A 21,125-nucleotide genomic window follows, 5' to 3' on the forward strand; every position below is an offset into this window, starting at 1 on the left:
ATATATGTCTTTTTATTTACTATTTAAATTGGCTTGTTTAATAATCTGATCCATGTCGTCAGGATCTATTCAATAATTATAATGAATACTATGTAATTTGAATGAAGTGGCCATTTCTTATGCTTATGGTTTTCTTTTGGCATTATAGAATGTATCATACATGTACAGAACATATCCTGGTACAGTTTTGGCCCATACTAAATAAAACACAATGATTTCCAGGCATGAATGAAAAAATAATATTGGCTTTGGATCAATTCAAATAGGTAGTCTTGTTCTATAGGAGAAAAACACTTAGACTTGTGGAAAAATTATGGTGTGCTACTTAATCTCAAGACTAAAAAATGGTTATGAAACTATTATATTTAGTAATACAGACATAGCCTAAGTGGCCAAATAACTAGTTTACAACATACACCACATCTGTCTTAACAGAGTAATTAAGCCAAAAATACCAGACTCCAAGGGGAGCTTCTTTTGTGATGCGCTTCAAATAAGTGACATTATATATTAAAAAGTAAGAAAAAGCAAATCACAACTTTCTTCAAAAAATAAGTGTTAGATGGAGATGTGCATTTAAATAATTTGGAATTTAGTTTGATCAGTGCAAAAAGATTTGGATTGTAATTTTAAATGCACATGAAGTTTAATTCTATATCATTTGTGTTCCATAGTGCATTTCTGTGCTATGCATGACAAGCTAAACATGAAACAATATGAATGGGAAAAAAAGTATGAAACAAATAAAGAATAGTGGATTCTACTCCAAGAGTCTAAACAATTGAAGGTGTGATGGTCCATTAATTTTTAGAAAGTCAAGTAATTCCTTAATTGTTGCCCTGCCAAGATTAGATGACAAAAGTAGCTAGCTAAGATGTAACATTGTTATGCCAAATGGAAGATGGTTTACTTACAGGATTTCTACACAGATGAAGCAATTTCACTCCATAAAATAAACATCAAACAATCATGAGATTAAAGTAAGGAAATTTTAAATTTTTGTTATATTTTTCTCTTATACTAGTATATCATATTATTTCGGGCTGTAAATCATCTTTGTCTGAATATAGAGCTCACTACTAGTTGGCCCACACAGCGTTTATTTGTTGGAGTTGTATGAAATTTAAACTCTGCTTCTGCAAAATTTACACATATGCTTATATGTAGGTGCAACTCCACCGTCCAAAGCTATCATAATGGAACATGATAGTATTCAGAAGACCTAATTAATTCAAACCATGAAGAAGGAGACAGAGGAGGTGCTCCAGGTGTCAGAGCAGAGATTCCCCTGCAATCTGTGAAGAGATCTAGACCATAATAAAAATCTACACAGCAGGCTGTAAATGACTGCAATTCAGAGCAAGTGGATGTTTCCAAAATGTATTGCCACCCGTGGTGAGCACATGGTCAAGTAGGTTTTCCACACTAGGTAAAGGAGTCAGTAATGAAGTAAAATTAAACCTAGAAGGAGGAGAGTAGTGAAGGGAAAGCTTTGTTTTAATTTTGTCTTAATTTCTCACTATCCAAATCTATTTTAATTGGCAGCAAATGTAATTCATCTTCTTCTAGTCAAGTTTGGTTTTCCTGTGACAGTCCACACTGAGTGGTCTCCTTGTATTTATATCAATCCATAAGTGTTTTCACCTTATTTTCTCCCCTGTCCTGTTGAGGGGGTGTAGTGGTTCAGCTTAAGCAAGGAATTTTTCTTTTCCCTTTCCCCTGGTCTAGAAACCATTAAGAGCTATCAGAAAAGCACTTAAGAGTACAAAAGGCTAGCTGGCCTGGCTAATGGCAGAAAGATTAGTCTCCTAGGAAACAGGGCAGATGAAAAGGTAATGTTTACCTTTTTCCTGGGCAATGGGGGAGGAGGAGTTTTTTTTTGGTGGGCAGCAGCACAGGTCAGAGAGGAGGCTTGCTGCTGGCTCTCCACCCTTAGCTGCTGGTCAGCTGGAAGCCTGCCTGAGTCCTTCATCAGATAGGAACTACTGATTTTTTCCCCCCCCTTCACCTGGAGGTTTTTCTTTTTTTTGCCTTTTTTTCCCTTTCACCATTTTCCCAGAGCACGGAGCCCCTCCGAAAGAGAGAGAGAGAAAGGACTGGGCAGAGCAGTTTTTCGACCAGTCAGAGTAAGTGAAATTGTCTGGCCCCTTTTCTCCTCTTCCTTTTCCCTTTCCCAGTGTGTGGGAAGGGAAAGAAGGTTCATTTTTTGGTTGGATTGGTTTCTCTGGCATACTTGGGTGGCGGGCTCCGGACATTACAAGTTCTGCATCTCTGGTGATCCAGCAGCACCACCTGGTGGCTGGTACAGGACATCACAAATTCTGCATCTCCAGTGACCTAATGGCGCCCCCTATTGACAGTGGTCGGAATTGCACTAAAGGGCACAAAAATTGAATTCTTTACTTTTCCTTTTGCTGGTTTATTGGTTTGTTTTTGAAGGGGATTATTTGTGGGTATAGGAGTATTGTTCAGCTGTTTTACTTGGGGTTTTTTTGTGTTTCTGTTAATACACACATACTTTTAATAAAGTGCTGTTATTTTTCCTTTTCCATAATTTGTTCTTTTCCTTCAATCGGAACCTTTTAATTTTGGATTTATAATTGCTTAGAGAGAGAAGTTTGGGTCTTTTCTCCTAACTCACCCTCAGCAAAAGACCCTTGTCTCATTTAAACTGGGACAGGGGGGAAAATGGGAAAGTGTTTTGGAGGGCACCTGGCTGCTAGCCAAGGTCAACCCATCACATAACAATACTATGATGGACAATGTAAATTTTAACAGAGATTTTGACTTTTCACCAGAGTAGACAAGCAAGCATGTATATCATTTTTAAAAAGGTAAGAAGAAAACCTTAAGGGTTCTGAGAAATATACTCCATTTACTAAAGAAAGTCTAACAGCTATCCTGAAGAGTGAAATTTGGAATCACTAAAGCTGCCAACTCTTCATGGGTAATTTACTTAAAAAGGCAAGTTGGATATTTAGATGATCACCCTAAGGACAGAGCAACAATCAGAATAAATTTTGGCACAATGTGAAGTACTGATTTGAACTGCAGTTTTCTGTGACCAGAATGGGTACTGCCAGATTCTGAAGTTTTTTCAAACTTGTGTTACCATTTTTAGTTGGGAGATTTTAGATTATTAAAACTCAAGGTTATGCCTGGCTCAAACACTTATAACACTTTACAAATTCTGTTTTTCTTAACTGTATCCTGACACGACTACACAGCACCTCTGTTTTGTTCTGTGGTTTTTCTTCCCTATTATGTCAAGAATTTCCACAAAAAAAAAAGCCCAAAGGTATAGACCATCTGTGAGGTTTGAAATACCACAACAGATAGGTTAGACAGCTGAAGAGAATTACATTATTTTTTAAATAAGCCCTAAATATGACAAGTGTAATTGGTTATAGTAATGTCTAGGCTATTATAGTGATTTCACGCCTGTGGGAAGTAATTCCTGATGGGAAGTTCAGTAAATAAAGGTAAGAACATGTTTGCCTAGAGACTGCTCATCACTTTTCACTCAAAAATGGCAGAATGAAAGTGAAGCAGTGAAAGAGCAAACAACTGACACCAAAAGAAAGTAAACATATTGAAAATTACAAACAAGGTCTCTGTAAACCAAGTGATATTACTGCAGACAATAAGCGAGCATTGACGCAGTTGGTTTTACTTACTTGCATTACAGGAGTTCTCAGAACACTTCAAAGAGAAAGCTGTAATGCACTAGGCATTCCACACACTTGTGGAGTTCAGATCTTCATCTCTGAAGTGTGTACACTGTAAATAAAGAATGCAATCAGAAAGTGAAGGAAAAAAGGCAACAAGTAACTAAACTTGGGTCTGCCATGTTCTAAGTGTCACTGAACTAATGAGTCACCAAACATCTCCTTACCCCCTCCCCCATTTCACATATAGACAAAAATAAAAAGGTTTTGAAATACAATGCTGAAAATAGAAGAATTAACATAACACTACCCTGGCCCCCAACCAGAACAGGGACACCACTGAGGGATTACAGCCTGTGGGCAATCCGCACTGCAGTAGAAGAAAACTAGTTATAAAGCAAGAAAAAGTGGAAACCAGAAGCTCCTTCACCACCTGTCAGCTCATCAAAGGATTTGGGACATACTGAGTGTAACCTATGGCAAAACCAAGGGAGGCTGACACTATAAAGAGAGAAGGAGAGCTTTTTGGCTTATGTTGAGCTTGGGGAAGGGGGGAAAAGGATATTTACTCAACTGTGTGCTTAATTATTTATGTTTTATCCTTTCTTATTGTCTCCAAGCCAGTGATTAGAAGTTTGTGTTAATTGACAATAAAATAAATTATGCAAAATTTACATGAGTTGAGACTCTTTCGTTAGTGATGAGTATGTCAGATATTTCTTCTAAACCAGGAGCTTTATCTGGTGAAGAGTGTGGAAGATTATTCTGAACACCTATATCATTTTGGGGCTGATTTATCTTGTTCTATATGTCAAAATCCTTCAGACCTACTAATGTGTGATGCAAACAATCACATGATCAAAAAGTTAAACACCTATGCTAGATTACATGTCACATTGTATTTTGACCAGTCAGAGTATTCTGAGAATAAAACCTATGAGTAATGTTCTCTATGTTCAAGAAAATATGAGTGAAAAAAGTACAAAGTTTTATGCCATGTAAACATTGCTATAGATTCTTCACAGAAGTTTGATTAAAAATCTTGAACATAATCTCCTCAAGATTTCATATACGGTAGATAACAGGATAATGCTGAGATGAGTAGTCTGGGCTTTTACCCCTAGTCTGTGAAAAAACCACTGTGATCATAGAGTCAAATAAATGCATCAGTTCAACATGTCTGTGCTGAGAGGCAATTTATATGATATATATGACTTGAAATAGTTATATTTGATATGACCAGAGTGTCAAGGCTCATCTTTGGTATTTTAAATTCAATACCTGAGAAATTCCCATTTCATCACTTACATGATAGAAAAACAAACTTTGAGCTTTCTTTTGCTCAAATTCATAGTGTAATGACCATTCAAGACAAAAGAGAATTGGCAGGTGCCTAAGCTTTATTTCAAGGTGTCTAGTTCTAAACACACTAATAACCAAAACCAACATTTAATCAAACACACTTCACCTGACCTGCAGTCCTTTGCCCACGTCCAAGTGGTGTAAATGGGCTGATTTCCATAGTGCTTGGAACTAACCATCTCTTCAGGTAGGTATGGCTTAGAAAAGGTAAGGTCTAGCAGTCCAAAAAATACAGAAATAATGAGCAATCTGACAAATGTCCTTTATCTCCCATAAGTCAATAAAAACCTTACCACCCATTGAAAATGAATGCTTTTTCCAAAAAGCAGTTTCAGGATTCATGCTTCCAGTCCATTAAAGCACTTTATCTACCAATAAAAATAGCCATAAATTTATGTTATCATTCTGCAAGATACACTAATCCTAGAGATTTAAATATACACTGTAATATTTTGCTGAACTGGGCTAATTAATCCTTGGGTTGTTGGAGAAAAAGGAACTGTGTTTTAGAATAGAACTTGGTAATTTTCTCAAGAAATATCTGTTCTGTCCTACAGAATAGAGGACAAAATTCTGTACTGACATGGGCAATCAGGATTTTATAGTGTTTTTTGAGCCCCTGAAATGTCAGTTTCCAGATATATAGGTGGAAGAAACCAGAGAGATAGTGTGTTGGCTTTGTCTTTATACCAGCAGTGACAATTTCACAATTAAATCATGGAGAGCTCACTTTACTAATTTCCTGGACATTAAAAACATAGTCTGATGAGAACTGCTTAATTTTCTTTTTCTTTTTTCTAAAAAAAAAAAAAAAAAAAAAAAAAAAGAATTCTTGTTCTCTGCAGTGTGAGATAAAATGGTTCATTTTGTAAATGCAGCTTCAAAAAGAAGTTATGCCATGTTCCCCTATTATAAGCAGGATTAAAACCTACAAAAGTGAGCTAGTCCACTAAATGTGCCACTGATCTCCTAACTGCTAGCTGGGAAATATGTTCATTGTCATCCTCTCATCCTTAGTTCTGAATGTACAAAAGTATTTAGCATAAGTAATACATATTAAAATGTCAATAAACTGTCTGTGGTATTTGAGTCCTAGTTAGCATTTTTATTGAGCTCTCGTGTTAACATTTTCAGAAATAGACTTTTATTAATTACCAATTTAAATCCATACTTTGATACCACAGGTCACTATTAAATGGGTCATTTCAAAATTAATAGCTCTTACCAAGTGCAATACTTCAATTTCAGCAGATTTCACTGTTAGCAATTAAAGTGCGCATGTACCCAACCTATTTATCATGGTGACTAGACAGCTTAAGACATTTACAAGATAAGGCTCATAATAAAAGACAATTCTGCTCCATTGTTGTTTTCAAAACCACTTTCATTTTCCATAATCTAGTCTAATTAAGAGAAACTGATTATTTACCTGTCTGAGAAAAAAAAAATAATTTTAGATCTCAAATACAACCCATGGAGATATAATTGCTATAGTCTTCACTTGCTTCCTTCGTTTTTGTTTTTTTTTTTGTTGAAATCACCGATATTGTTCAATTATTGTATTGTATTTTATGAGATATGCATTACATATCTACTGTAGTTAAAAGGTTGTGAGCTTTTCTGCTACAAATCTCAACATTAAAAGATTATAATTGAGCCTGAGCAAGCTTAGCCTGACCAAAATTTTTCAACACAGTAGTTCTTCTCCAAAACAACATCAAAAGCACAGTGTCTGTGCACTAAACTATTGACCAGCAAAAGTCAAAGCTTCTCAATATTTTGAAAAGAATTTGAAAATTAATGTTTATGCATTTTAGGTGAAAAAAAGTGAAACACCATAAACTGGTGTTTTAAATAAATGGAAATTTTGGTGGAAAGAAATTATTGTTCTAGTGGACAAGTAACAAGCATTCACTTCTGAAAAGTACAAAGCTTTATATTTACTTTCTGAAGAAAACAACTGAAATGGTCCTTGGAGGTCAAGCTTGCAGAAATTCCATTTCCAAGGAATAAAAAAGAAAAAAAAAAAAAGGTTTGATGTGAAAATTGACTTCTCTTATAAGAGGAAAATCACTGGTGATAGTGTTTCCAAGAAGAAAACAATTTCATATTTATATATATATAAATATATATATCATTTATTATCTTTTTCTTGATATGTGAAAAGAGTAGTAGAGACAAATGTTTGGTTTTATAGGTAGCATGGGATTGTGTCATGACAAATATACCAGTATTTGTGCAGTTCAAATGAACGGCATGAAAAACCTAGACAGAACAATGAGTAGTGTCATGATAAAGACATTTGATAATACTAAATGATTAAGAATAGGCAGAAATAAACAAATTGAAAGAGTAGAAAAAGAATCTTAGTAAAAAGTACGCTAGGAATTAAAAATCAGTATTGAAAATTGTAACGGAGGGAACTACAATTCTAACTGTACATGCATTTTGATGGACTTAAATTTGGTTTTTAGTTAGTCAGGTGAGAGACCTGCATCTGAAGTTAGGGAAAGTCAGCTCAGTATTCACCAGAGGTCAAAATGGCAAATTGAACATCAAGAGTTATTAGGAATAGAGAAAAGAACAGATAATACTGCTGTGTCACTAATACCTCTATGGTATTCCTATGTCTCAAATATTGCATACAGTTCTTGTCACTTGCTGTCAAGAAGGATATAATTGATATGAAGAAGAATGCTCAGAGGTACAAAATGGTTTCTGTAGAAAAAGAAATTAAGTAGAGCAAGAATCATCAGCCTCAGAGAACAGGTGGTGCAGTATGATAAAAGTGTATAAAATAATGAATGACATGAAACAGATGAATAAGAAACTATTCTTTGCTATTTCTCATAACACAGAAAGCAGGGAAAGCAAAAGAGATTATAAGGCAACTGGTTTAAAACAAATCAAGGGAAGTTGATTTTCACAGAATGTATAATTAAATTCTGGCACTCATTGCCACAGGATATATTGGATGCCAAAAGTACAAATCAGATCAAAACTAGATTAGACAAATCCATAGGAGAAATGTCCAGCAAGGTCTATTAAACACTGTGATGCAGAAGTAAAGTCTTTACTACAGAAGATCTTAAGTAAGAGCTTGTCAATATCTGGTAATACACTGGTGGAAATATTATACTGACCTTTCATGAGCATCTAGCCAAGGACAGGGAGATAATACTAGGTTAAATAGGCGTCTAGTTTAACCAATTATAATCCATTTTATTTTTTATATTATTCTAATTAGCATCCATTAAAAAAAAAAAAAGAGGAATAATTTGCTCTAAATTTCCTATTTGTGGTTTATATGATGTCAGAATGAAGATGCTAAATCTTTTCTAGCCTTTTCCAGCTGCTTTAGGAAGGGCTGAATTATTGTATCAGACCTATGGATGGATGAACTGGTTCTGAAAAAATAGGAAGTGACCTAAACATTCACCCAGAAGTTTCAGTGAACTGAACAGCTTTTTGAAGTTCAAAATATTCAGCTAATGACTTTCTATGATTCTGCACACCCTAGTTCAAGTAATGAGTAGAAACAGAACAGCAAACACACTGTGTTCATATTTCTTTCCTAGATAAAAGTAGAAAATAGTAGAAAGATCATAATTTTATTACCAGATCAATGAGCTTTGATTGACTTGGCTACAAGTTGGGGTTGGGGAGTAGATGGCAAAGAAAAGATGGGAAACTACATTGCTGAACTCAACTGAAGCTATAAACTGTAAATGTAAATTTTGGTTAATCTTGCTTCTTTTGAGTAGTTTTCTACAAAAGTCCTCAGCTATATGAACAAGGTACTAGCTATTGCAAGGTAGGTTACAGGATCTTTACTCCTTGATCAGGTCTCACAGAAGTTTCCTATTGCAGCTACTTCTAAAAAGGGAATTCCACCTATGAATAATTTACTAAGGGATAGTACACAAAGAATCAATTCTTCAAATACAAGACATCTCTGTTATTCTTTAATGACTAAATATCATCTAATATTTGCTTCTGATGTATAAACCCCCCTTCATAATTACATACAGAAATCAAAAATATTCTTTAATATATAAAAGATAATTAATTTGTATACTGAGGATTTTAATCTAATATTCTTTTATTGTCACTGTAACACATATCATATATCCCTTTTCCTACTTTTAATCTCCCTATAGTTGTTTTTCACTTTGCCTCCTCTGGTCTAGCATAATCCTTTTTTTTTTTTTTACTATTTTCTCTTTTTTTTTAAATTAAATTTTTTCTACTCTTCCCAATTTTGTATTCATATTTCTGTGGATATCATTAATACAATGTTTGAGTCAGAGTTTTAAGTGAGTCATATTCAAATATGCCCCAAATTGAACAGAAAAATATATCACATCCAAAATAATAATGCCTTGGGAAAGCCAGATATTTTAAGTATTTTACTCACCCATGGCAAGTTTTATTATGTCTACTGCTGGACGACAAATTAGACCATTTTGATCTTTAATTTTATGCTTCTGTTCCTGATACTTTATAAAGTTGCCTTAATGGTGCGTACTCTGTATACAATACAAGAAATTTTTCTTAGTATCTAGTCCTGGTCAGAGTTTTTTACCCCTCCCAGGAAGTGATCTGCATCTTCCTAGTCTGAACTCAAGTTTCATAGGCTTCATTTAGTTGTCTTTATTTCCATACAAGTCCAACATTAGATAAATTTTATTACAGAAGTTTAGTACTTCATTGCAAAGTGGTTTTCAAAAATTCTAATTCATAGTGGTTATTACAGTCACACACTCCCATGTCTGAATTCTGAGGCACCTTCTCTAAAGATAGAAGCAGAATTGTCCTAAGGATGAAGCATTGTAAACTGCTTCAAATTGTTCTTTTTGTATATAACATCCCTTTTTTACTTAGAAGATTCTTATTTCTATTTTCTGTTTCATAAAATTAAAATCCCGTTTCCAATGCCACTGAAATTACAAGTGAATGACTGCAGCCTTAAGATTAGTAATTTGGAAACTAGTCTTATTTAACAAAATGTTTTCTCTCCTTTTAGCCTAACAGACTGCTTAGACTGATGTCCCTTAAAGCAAGCTGTACTGCATTGTATTTCACTGAGTTGTAGATTAATTTCTTTTGCTAAAACCATGGGCTTTTTCAAAAATAACTATTTCTGTTCCAACTTCAAGGTTTTCAGGTTTTTTATGTATTTTTTTTTTAAATTAGTTCTGCTGCATACTGCAATCAACCTTCTTTTTTTTTTGTTCAAATCCAATCATAGCATTAAACCACTCTACCATAGCAATATAAATCAGTCTTTCATGGTCACCAAGTTTAAGAAACTGAATTTCAGGGAAAAAGAGAGTTCCTTTTTTATAGAGCAAATCGTGACCTTTATCTCAAAGAAGCACGCAATTCAGGCAGATATGATTCATCTTTTTATGTAACAAACTAAGAAAGGGAAAAGTCCTACAAACTCCATCCTTCTTCTAGAGAAACATGAAGAAAGTAAATGTTAAAAAATGAGAACAACAACAAAAAAACCCTAACTAAATAAAAATTGTGAAGCTAAGAACATGAGAACTTAATTTCCCCATCTAGTCATTTTGAGCCAAGACAATTGCCTTATCAAAACACAAGTCAGTATAAACAAATGCATAAAGTTGATGTCCCAATGTACCTTCTTAGAACCTTGCCTGTGTGCATCCCAAAACTTCTAAATGTAAACAAGAACCATGAGATGGGATGGAGAATCTATGCACCACCACAGACTGATATGAGAATAGTGAGATAAAAGAATTCTGAGAGGAAAATTTTGGACTGAAATCTCTAGAGATGAGGAAGGGAAGGAGTTTTAGTATTAGAAAAATCTTTTAATGCCTTCCAGAAATTCAGACAAAGTCTCAGATGTGCAGACACCTGAAACTGGAAAATAAATTGTAAAATGGATGAATTGGCCTACATTATAGACAATAAGGACAAGTATGCTATTTTGTCATTGAAATGACTCCCCTCCTGGTTGTTTGGGTTGTCTATGAATCCCACAGCTACTTACAAGGTCCCAAATCTACTTAGCACTATACATATGCCCCAGACCCTTGCATCAGTAGTAATTTCTTCTGTAGTTTCTCTGGAGTCAAACTTATGTAGTCTGACACCACCAGGATAAAGGGGTAAATTTGCATTAGTTAAATCATGACTGGAGCACTCTCCCTTCTTTCTTCTTTAAATAAGTGGATCTTTATGGAGGGGCAAATACAAACAGTCATAGACAGACTTAAAAAATACAGCTCCAGGACTGAATATTATATTGAGTTCAGTGAGTCTGAACCAATTGGACCCTTGTCTGAAGTAATTTTACAAAGAACTTTTTGGAACTTTGAGTTATGCTTGCAACTTGGAGGGTTAAAAGATTTGATATAGATACATTTTGGACTCTGACATGGCAAACTATACTGCCTACCATCTCTGGTCAAATCTCTTGGAATCTACCCTATGATAAAAAGACACAAAAAAAAGGTGATGACAAATCCTGTTTGGGAGGAGAAAAAAGTCAGGAGACTTTGCCTAGAAAAACATGTAGTTACTGACTGGATGTTCACTAGACTCCTTTTTTAGAAATGTAAAAGATGAATCTGGATAATCTAAAGCTTTTCTCCTCCCATTAACTGTCCTTTCTTACCTTTCCTTCCCTGAATAACAGTCTGCACTAACTTTGCATCAGTAAATTCATGTGTATATGCACAAGCATTCAAAGAAATCTATCAAATTTACTTGAAGATAAAACATATATCCAATCACCTTACAGAATGTGTGATAGGCCCAGTCCTTCATTAAGCAACACATATTGCACGTAATTTCATAAGGTTAGATTATAGTGGTTTATTAGATAATGTCAGTTTTGAAAAAATATTGTTATTAGAGCACAAAAGAGTCCCAGCTGTGGATAATGAAATTTTGCCCACATCCATAATTAATCGATGTTTCAACCTTGCATTATATTCTGAACTGTAAAACAATTAAAAAATAATGTAGTCAAAGACCCTTATCTCTTATGTGGTCTTTTAGAAATGTATTGACTTATTCCAAAGGTTGATTAGAAGTAATTTTCGTCTAAGTAGCACTTCACAAATTAATTCTGAATCAAACATTCCTTTTAGGACTAATAAAAAATTCTTTTGAAATCTCCTAGGTTTTATGGAAATATGCATCTTTTTGCTCTGTCGCTTTTGACTCCTGTCTGCTGTTTGTTCCTGTCCTTGGCACTTTCTGCTTCACTGAAAACCAGTACATGTTTTGTTTTGTTTCTAGTATTAATCTGAGATGTAAGTTTCTTCTTGTTCTTCCTCTCTGTTCTCCTGATTCATCGCTACTAGGAATGTGAACTCCTGTCTTGGAAAGAGATGGGAGTTGTAGAGTACTCATCCACAGGCTGAGCCCTGCAAGTAACTCCTGTAGTATTCTGGGTTTTGCAGCTGTACCTCCACAGGTGCTGATAAGCTTGAAGCACAGTGGGAAGAGGAATGTATGTGAAGAGAAGAAGCAACAATACTGACAGGCACCAGGACCAAACCCCAGAACAACTGTTAGTAAAAGGTGTCTATACTATTCAGTAGGCATCTCATACTACAGCAAACAGAGCATTATGTGTAAAAGAATGGTCTACTGTGTGGCAAGAGTTATAAGACTTGAATTATAAGTATGAAATTGAGTGTGTTCTATGGTATAGTTGACCATCTTCTGTAGCATACTGGGACTGTGTCTATCTGCACAACAATTGTTCCTGAGTCATTAATTCTTGGGTGGTCCAAGAAAACTCTCTTGGTAGTCATCCGTATAGATGAGAGGATAGATTGGACTGGGGCAATGGACTGACTTGAAACTAGATCATTAACTGAACCATTAGAATTAAGTCATCGACTGATTACTAGAGGAGTACTGCTGGTAAGAATTTTGGACAGGTCTAAAAAAAGCTTGAGGCAATTCCAGCTGTGTCTAGTTCAATTTGTATTATTTGAAATGTAGATTAACACCCCGGGTGGTGTGTCCCAAAGACTCCCAGAGGTGATTCCTGCTATAGTCATGAAATTGTATGTAGACTGTAAGTCTTTAATCAAAACTATTCCTTCAGACATTGTCAGGTGGATCAGTCCTTTGTATGAAGCTAATTTATTTAAGAGATGTTTTGCATATTATTAAGACATATAAAAATCAAGGAATTATGTGTATGCTAGAGCCAGTTGAATTGAAAGAACTACACAGAACAGGTTTTGAGGAGTCTCTCCTAATCCAGCTGAAGATGTTACTACAATGACCTGTGCAACAGATTTCTCTTCAAATACGGAACCCCTATCACTAGCAAAGACTGAATAACCATGCTGTTTTGGAGACTTAATTCCCCACACAAAAAGTACCTCTACTAAGATCCCAAAAATTTAGTTTTTCTTTATTATCCCCATAATTTAGTTACATAAAATAATAAAAATAATAATTATTTTTACTATTTATTTGCATCCCAATAAATTGGTTTTTCTTTAACAAATGCTATCATGAATACCTATGAAATGAAGAGAATGTGCTTTGTGTATCATTCTAATTTATACCAAATTATGCTCTAATTGTAATTTTCTGTTGTAAATGACTGTGTTATTTCTAGCTTACCAATAAATAAATGCAAGTTTATTGCTTATATTTTCTTGATCTTCAGTCAGAGTAGCCTGAATCAACACACTCAACTCTGATTTTTAATGTATCAGCAATGAAATTATTTATAAAAATTAATACAATGCACATTTATACAATAAATAAATGTATCTGAAAATACATAAAAAACATAATTAGAAATATTTCATGGAAAACATCATAGGAAACAACTGCTGAAGGATCAACATGCTGTAGAGAAACTTCAAGAACGGTTTTCAATCAGCTACTTGAATTGGTGTGAGAACAGTGCATTCTCATCTCTTGTTGAAAAAGCTCAGTCATGTCTCAGACATAGTATTACTGTCCAACATTCTCTTTTTTCTTTTTTTTTGAAAGCATGTTATGGGGGGGAAGTGGAAGAAAGCCTCTTCACTGTCAAAGAAGTCAAAGTGAAAATGCATTTATACAGGAGAAAGCCACAACACCATCAAAACAGGACCAGAAACACTTACAAGCCTATAGCAATCAAACAAATCTTCAAAGAGAATAGGAACACAAAATCTTTGTGTTTGGGTGTTGCAGATCTACCCTGGAACTTATAGAGAATCTCGGGCTGCCACTTCATACCAGAGCTTCCATAGATCTCAATGGCAACTGGAAATACCTTCCTTGCTCTTGGAAGTTCAGGCTCTCAGAAGTTTTTGCTCCTGGCAGAGGAAGCATCACTACATGGAGCATTTTCTTATCTTTGAGAAAGTGCTTTTATTCATGATCTTCATTCTTCTGTGTTAGGTAGAAATAAGCACAAAGTGCTTTGATAATATGCAGCAAATGCTCATAATATCTAAATTTGAAAAAATATTATTAAGAAATTAAAAAGGTTATTTTTCAATAGAGGCTGTGGATGAGGAAGCAGGCCACTATTACTGACAAATGAACTAAGAAAATCCATTCTGAAGTGACTTTTAAATAGATTTAGAAAGAAAACATACTTACTAATTTAAACCATGGGATGAATAAACGTCCTAGTCTGCAGACATATATTCCATATCTTCAGAATATTGATGATTATAAATATATAACAACTTATATCCTCCCACATGTGCATACAGCAAGAGCAAAAAGAAGATGAGTTAAAGATTAAATTAAACTGATGATAAGCATGACATTTTTGGTTTATCCAGATTCTTTATGATTCATTGTTAACACGTTAAAAAGATTATTATATTAGTTTCAGAAAAGTTTATAGTCCCTGGACATTTGCCCAGCTCTCATTTATGTTAAAATATTTGTGTGTTCTGATATTATTATTATATACCTAAATAGTTTTAGCACTTTTTTATTGTTACATTTAAATAAAAAAAAAATAAGAAAAGAAGCTTATATCCTTCTGCTAACTATCAAAAAAAATATTACACAAGTCACTCCAGGTTGCACAGATATGAGAGCAAAAGATTTTAATGCAGACTCAGGAAAGTTTTATTATTCTTGGAAAAATTCTTTACTTTCACTATAATAAACAGGTAATTGTTACCTTTGTGTGTCAGATGTTGGTTTAACATAATTTAGGAAGCAGATGCAGTTGCTCGCATTTTAATTTTATTCTGCTGGGTTTTTTTCAAACAAATTTTGATAAAAGCTCACATGGAGTGCAAAATTAAAATCTTTGTTTTATTAATTTGTAGTTTAACTATCATACGTAGGGGGAAACTTTGAATGTAATATGGTGAAATAGAAATTCTTTTGTGACTTTAACAATTGTGAGGGTCTTCACAGTTAAAATTTTATGTCCAGTTAGAACAAGTTGGAAGAGTGAGCAAATGTGTGGACTTTGGAATGAAAACTTGAAACAGCTTGTGGCAACATTCCCTCACTTGCCCTTGCAGAATCAAGGACTGAGATGCAATGCTTAAAAAACAGAACATCTCATTTCATAGGTCAGCACATTTACAGGTGGGTGCGAAGTAGTTAAAATATTTGAGAAAGTTCTAATTATTTGCAGCGTAGTAGAACCGATGACAGCAAATCTCCAGTACCATATGGCAAGTGAAATCATACTCAGGGTAGGGCTGGTCAGAAACTCATGTATAGTATTTCTTCAGCAACAATGGGTCTTTAAACAGGTAGAATATTCATAAAATGTTGCTAATACTGCTGCTGAGAATACTCCTTACTTATTTTTTATGGTATCTGCTGGAACTCAAGACCATTGTTGGGCAGCTACAGAGTAATAGCACAGGAAGTACAACTAACACAAAAATTCAGAATGATCAGTAAATGACAATATACAAATAGTTTATTGACAGAAGCTATGATTATCAAAATAGATTTTTATCTAAATAATTTATTTCTAAACTTTACATCTCATAAGAAATTTAAAGTTCAGTCCCTTTCCAGATTTTTCTCAAATGGGAAAATAGATGTACGTATACCAGTTTTATAACTTAAAGAAGCTCTCTATTTTACAACTTGCCTTGTGGAAAAATCCACAATCGTTTCTGAACTATTGATTGAAAGAAATATACCAAAGTATACCAGAGAAAAAGGGATTCACATTTCATTTATTATATTTTTTCCTTAAGTGTTTGCTGCTGACTACCGTTGAAGATAGAATACAAGATATAGTGGAATTTTAAGAACCAAGACACACCAAAAATCTCCACTCATAAAGAAACAAGATGGTCTGTTAAACTCCCCAATATAATTATAGCAATAAACCTTTGCTGGTTTCATATTTAATGTGTAATCTAAGATTCAGGTCATAATATTTAAAGCACATAGTATTAAGACATATAATCTGCATTCCAAACTTGAGCTGTCATTACTGGTGGCTGACAGACACTACCTCAAAAGGGCAATTGCATCTAAAATCATGGATGGATGGAATGAATCACCCTCTCAAGGTACTCACTATTTTCATTTACAATAGAGGAAAGAGCAGCACCTAACTTAGACTATAATTCCAACTTTTACATCCCAAAAGTCTGACTAAAATAATTTGAACTTTTATGCATACTATATGTGAAAATTATGTGAAACTTTTAACTTTAACTTTTTACTTACGAAATATACAGTGCAATTTATTCCTTTTCAAATCTGAAATGCAGTACCTCAAATCTAGACTCAGAAAAGAGAGAAGGACAAAGGGATTGCAATTGGTATGATGAACATGACAAAGGACATCTTCCTAGAAGCTAGAGTTAGCAGGAGGTGCACCGCCCAAAGTACAAATGTCACTTGCAACTTCTGCTATCACATGCTTCCCCAGCTATGAGAGCACAGTGTCTCTCCTGGCAGAGACCCTGCAGAAGTAGCAAGGTGGCAGGAAGTGTTCTTTGGTTCTCCCTTAGTTAATCTGTGCTTGCATGCCTAAATGTCTCAGTAACATCAGATCTTGTATAAGCAGGGATGTCACTGCTACTGTCCTGGTAAAAAAAAACTTAGTCTCCCTCAGCACAAAGCAGTATGTAACTCAGAGGGATTCCACACGATTAAATTTGTCCAGTTGACCACTTTTCGGGAAGGAGAGTAGGATTATTATATTTTATATAGGATTTATACTACCTTAATCAGGGATGAGTAGAGGTAGATCTATATCATATTTTCCATCTTTTAACCTGCTACTGTTTTATCTATTTGTCTTTACAAATAAGCTGTATTGAGACAAATCAAATTGAAAACTAGTAAAAATAAATACAGGTTTATAGGATGTGTAATTAGTAGGTAGACCATGAGATGGGAATGTGAATTTATGTTGGTGATCTAGAAAAGTGATTGAGTTTTTTGTTTGTCTTTTAAAGCCTATAGCTAAAGTTTTTCATCTCACAGCCTACAGAACAGCTAACCAGCAGATTAAAGTATTTACCTTTCTAGGTTGCTTTTCTCTAAAATATACCTTGTCTTCAAATGAAGTGCCAGGCCCTGATTGCTCCACAAAAAAGGAGAATAATATCTGAGGCACCATTGCACTTGAAAAAGTAACTCTTTAGTATAGAATATGTTGTGGGAGAGGACTTAAATTGTCAAGGAAATCAATCTATTGAGATAGAGTATGACCTTGTGATCTTGCTGTGAACTGTAGTTTCCTTTATCCCTATGGAACTGCAGGATACATCATACTACACATACTAAAAAAAATAGGAAATAATTTTCCATAGGAAACCTATCATTGTAAAAACATATGGCCCACAATTCAATTCTGTCCCAGAGGAGAAAAAAGATTAACAGCTATGGTTTACTCTCAGTTCTTAGCTATACTAGTTAGTAAATTACTTTGCACTATACATGTACTTCTTATGTAGTCTATTGTTTGACATCTTGTACAAAAAAAATGTTCTCTCAAACTCCTCCACACATACAAACCATAGAATTATACCATAGAGGAGGTGTAAAGAAATTTCTGCATAAACACCTTCACATGAAAAGGAGAGAAATTGATTTCACAGCCCTACTACTGTAGGTATAACAACTTTCTGCAGTTGCATCTCCGATTTTCCATCTTAAAATATAGATAGGGAGCGGCCATATGTAAACTGAAGGGTAAAATTTTCTTTTATCATTTCTCATTGCATAGTTTGCAATTATAAATATTCATAGTGGTGATTACATATTTAAATTGGTTTTAGTTTTGTTTTTTACAAGAAAGAAGTGAAAGTATAAGATTTTTTTAAACTTTCACCCATCTTGCAAAATGTTTTGATTGCAATATACTGACATTCCAGTTCTATATTATAATAATAAAACCAATAGATTAACTTTTTTACATTATTTGAGAGTTTCAGCTTTTGTTTATATCTTTAGTGTTGTAAACATTAAAAAGTGTTCCCTTAGAACTACAAAATTATCTTTTGTTTCTATAGGCAGTGCAAAACGAATGTGAATCCAAGTGTGCAAAACTAATTGATTCAGTGACAGGTCGTAAAACTGAAGTTACTAAGTACAATATAAAATTTTCATTATGCATTTTTACTTTTTTCAAGCAACCATGTAACTTCAAATCTGTTGACTGAAAATTGGCTTTAATATCACATATACAACAATACATACTTGAATCTTCCAAATACTGTGAAAGAAAAAAATTTATAAGAGATATGTATTGTGGAGGGACATTTGCACCTTTGTTAGCTGGAGAGCATCTTATATAGCACTAGATCTTTGCTTAGGCAACTGAATACTGTAGATGTCTAAAGTTGTGCCTTTTTTTGAAGATATTTATTTACATTTCCCCTATAAGCAATAGAAAGAGATAGGCATATCTTTAAAGTGAAATCTCTTTACGATAACCATCATGACACTGGATGTCCCCAGTCACTTGCAAGGAATATGCACATGAAAAGAGCTCAAAACTGTTGCTATCCTCAAACTATATTATGTTGTTTCCTCAGACTTTATATTCAAAGTTGGGCTGAGCCCATTATATGCTTCCCCTATGCTGGTCTGGACAGTTTAGGAAGACTTTTATACTTCTTGATTAACTCAGGGAAGGCCATTTAAAAAAACACTGAAATTATATAGCCCTTTATATAAAACAAAAGCCACCCTGCGGTTAATTTTTTTTAGGCAAGTTTAGTTTTATTTATAACAGCTCTGGTTACTCCTCATATTTTTTCTGGAGCTTTGGGAACACATTGCCTGTGACCATCTCCTCTGGGTCATCTTTTGTAGGGATTTGTTGATCAGTCACCTGTGGTGAGATGACAAGCCCTTGTAACTAACTACACAGTGATTACTGTTCACTTTTGTTCAGTTGATGACATTGATGTTAAGTTGGATTCCTAAAAAGTCACATATTTATCCTCTTTTCTCCCTGCAGTAATTTACTTAGAAAGTAAATTTAATTTACTTTCATATTGGTAAAAACATATGCCTTTCATAAAAGATTCTTGGATACGATTTAACTTTGAGGAAATTATCAGATACTGAAACTGCATTTTATTCTCCCTTGCGATGTACAATACTATTTTCATTGTGTTGTAAATATATTTACCATTGCTACTTCTTTTTCCATTTCACTCAGAATGGGACTTCATTTAATCTACTGGATATTGAAGACAAGGCAGTGCCCCAATGGATCAGTTTATCTGTGCATTATGTATGTAGAAAGAAAGCTAACATAATAAAATTGTTGAAGCATGCAAGCTAAGGCAGGGTACTGGCTGAAATCTTTGGAGTTTTAGGTCATTTGAGGCTTAGTTAAAGCTGATGGATTAGTATTGAAGTATTAATAAGATAAGTGCTATTTGTCACTGTTGTTTATATATAATGTTGGAGAGAGTCTGTTAACAAAAGTGCTTTCCTATAATTGTTAGACCATGCAATAGTTTTTTGCTATAATAAAACAGTCTGTTTCTTCAGCTTTTAGCAGTTTATAACATTTTAAATGCACATAAACCACAAAATTGCATGAAACAGTCCCAGTACTTCCTCAGATAATGACTAAAATAACACCACTACATTGTAGTTTTTAACACAAAATGCAGATATAATTCAAGAATAAAAGGAAAAGCAGTTAAACAGTTGGACTATTTGACATTAGGACTGCTGTTACCATTAAATAAACTTGAATCATCTTTGTATCTAACAAAAGTTCAGTGGTTTGTTACAAACAAACTGTGGCTTCAAGGTTTCAGAATTGTCTACAAATTATCAGCGAATGAAGAGCAGATATATGTGCATTTGCCATATGTTTTTGTGAACAGTATGATGTCTCATTAACATATTCATCTACTGCCTGTTGAACAGGTTTGCCTCGGTGGTATCATGCAGATGTAGGAATGGAGATCAAAAAGCAGCATGGCCATGCTAGGCTAATATGAATGTGCTGTTACCACACTGACCTGCTTAAATTAATACATACCCCACTACTCATCCAAGCTGCTATGTTGAGAGAATTATATTTCCTACAGTTCTAAGTCCAACTTCTTTGGAACCATCTGTGTATTCTTTCTTCAGAGGACTTTGTGTTGCCATGGAGGTGTGTCTTCAAACACCTGTAGTGCAACAATTACTTATGCTGCTGGGTATTTTATGTCTTCCTTAAAGTTTGTGAAGTTATGTGTTTTGTAAGGGTAGGTTTTTGGGGGATTTTCTAACTGTCACGAGTAACATTTCCAAAACTCAGAAAAATAACTGGATGACAAGTTTTGGAAAGATATGATGCTCTCACAGGTGATATCTGTATTTATGCCTAGTTCATAGGTTCTTTCTTTATTTTCTGTTTGATTTTGTATATTTGTTTGTTTGTTTTTAACTATAGTCCCCTTGTGTTATCATGGGTGATGCATTAGAATCTCTAAAAGGAGAAAGAACATTTTCCATGGAAGCAAAGGACTTAGGGCAGGGAGAGGGTAAGAAGAAATCAGGAGTCTTCAGATGTAATGGCAAACAATTCTTCCCTTGGGGAGTCAGAGTTCACTGTGTGGATTTCTGAGGTCCCAGAAAACATTGGCTTCTTGTACTGAGAGCAAATCTTAAGGAAAGGAC

The sequence above is a fragment of the Myiozetetes cayanensis genome, unplaced genomic scaffold, assembly GCF_022539395.1.
Source record: "Myiozetetes cayanensis isolate MyiCay16 unplaced genomic scaffold, myiCay2020 scf5-8, whole genome shotgun sequence".
NCBI classification, from domain to species: domain Eukaryota; kingdom Metazoa; phylum Chordata; class Aves; order Passeriformes; family Tyrannidae; genus Myiozetetes; species Myiozetetes cayanensis.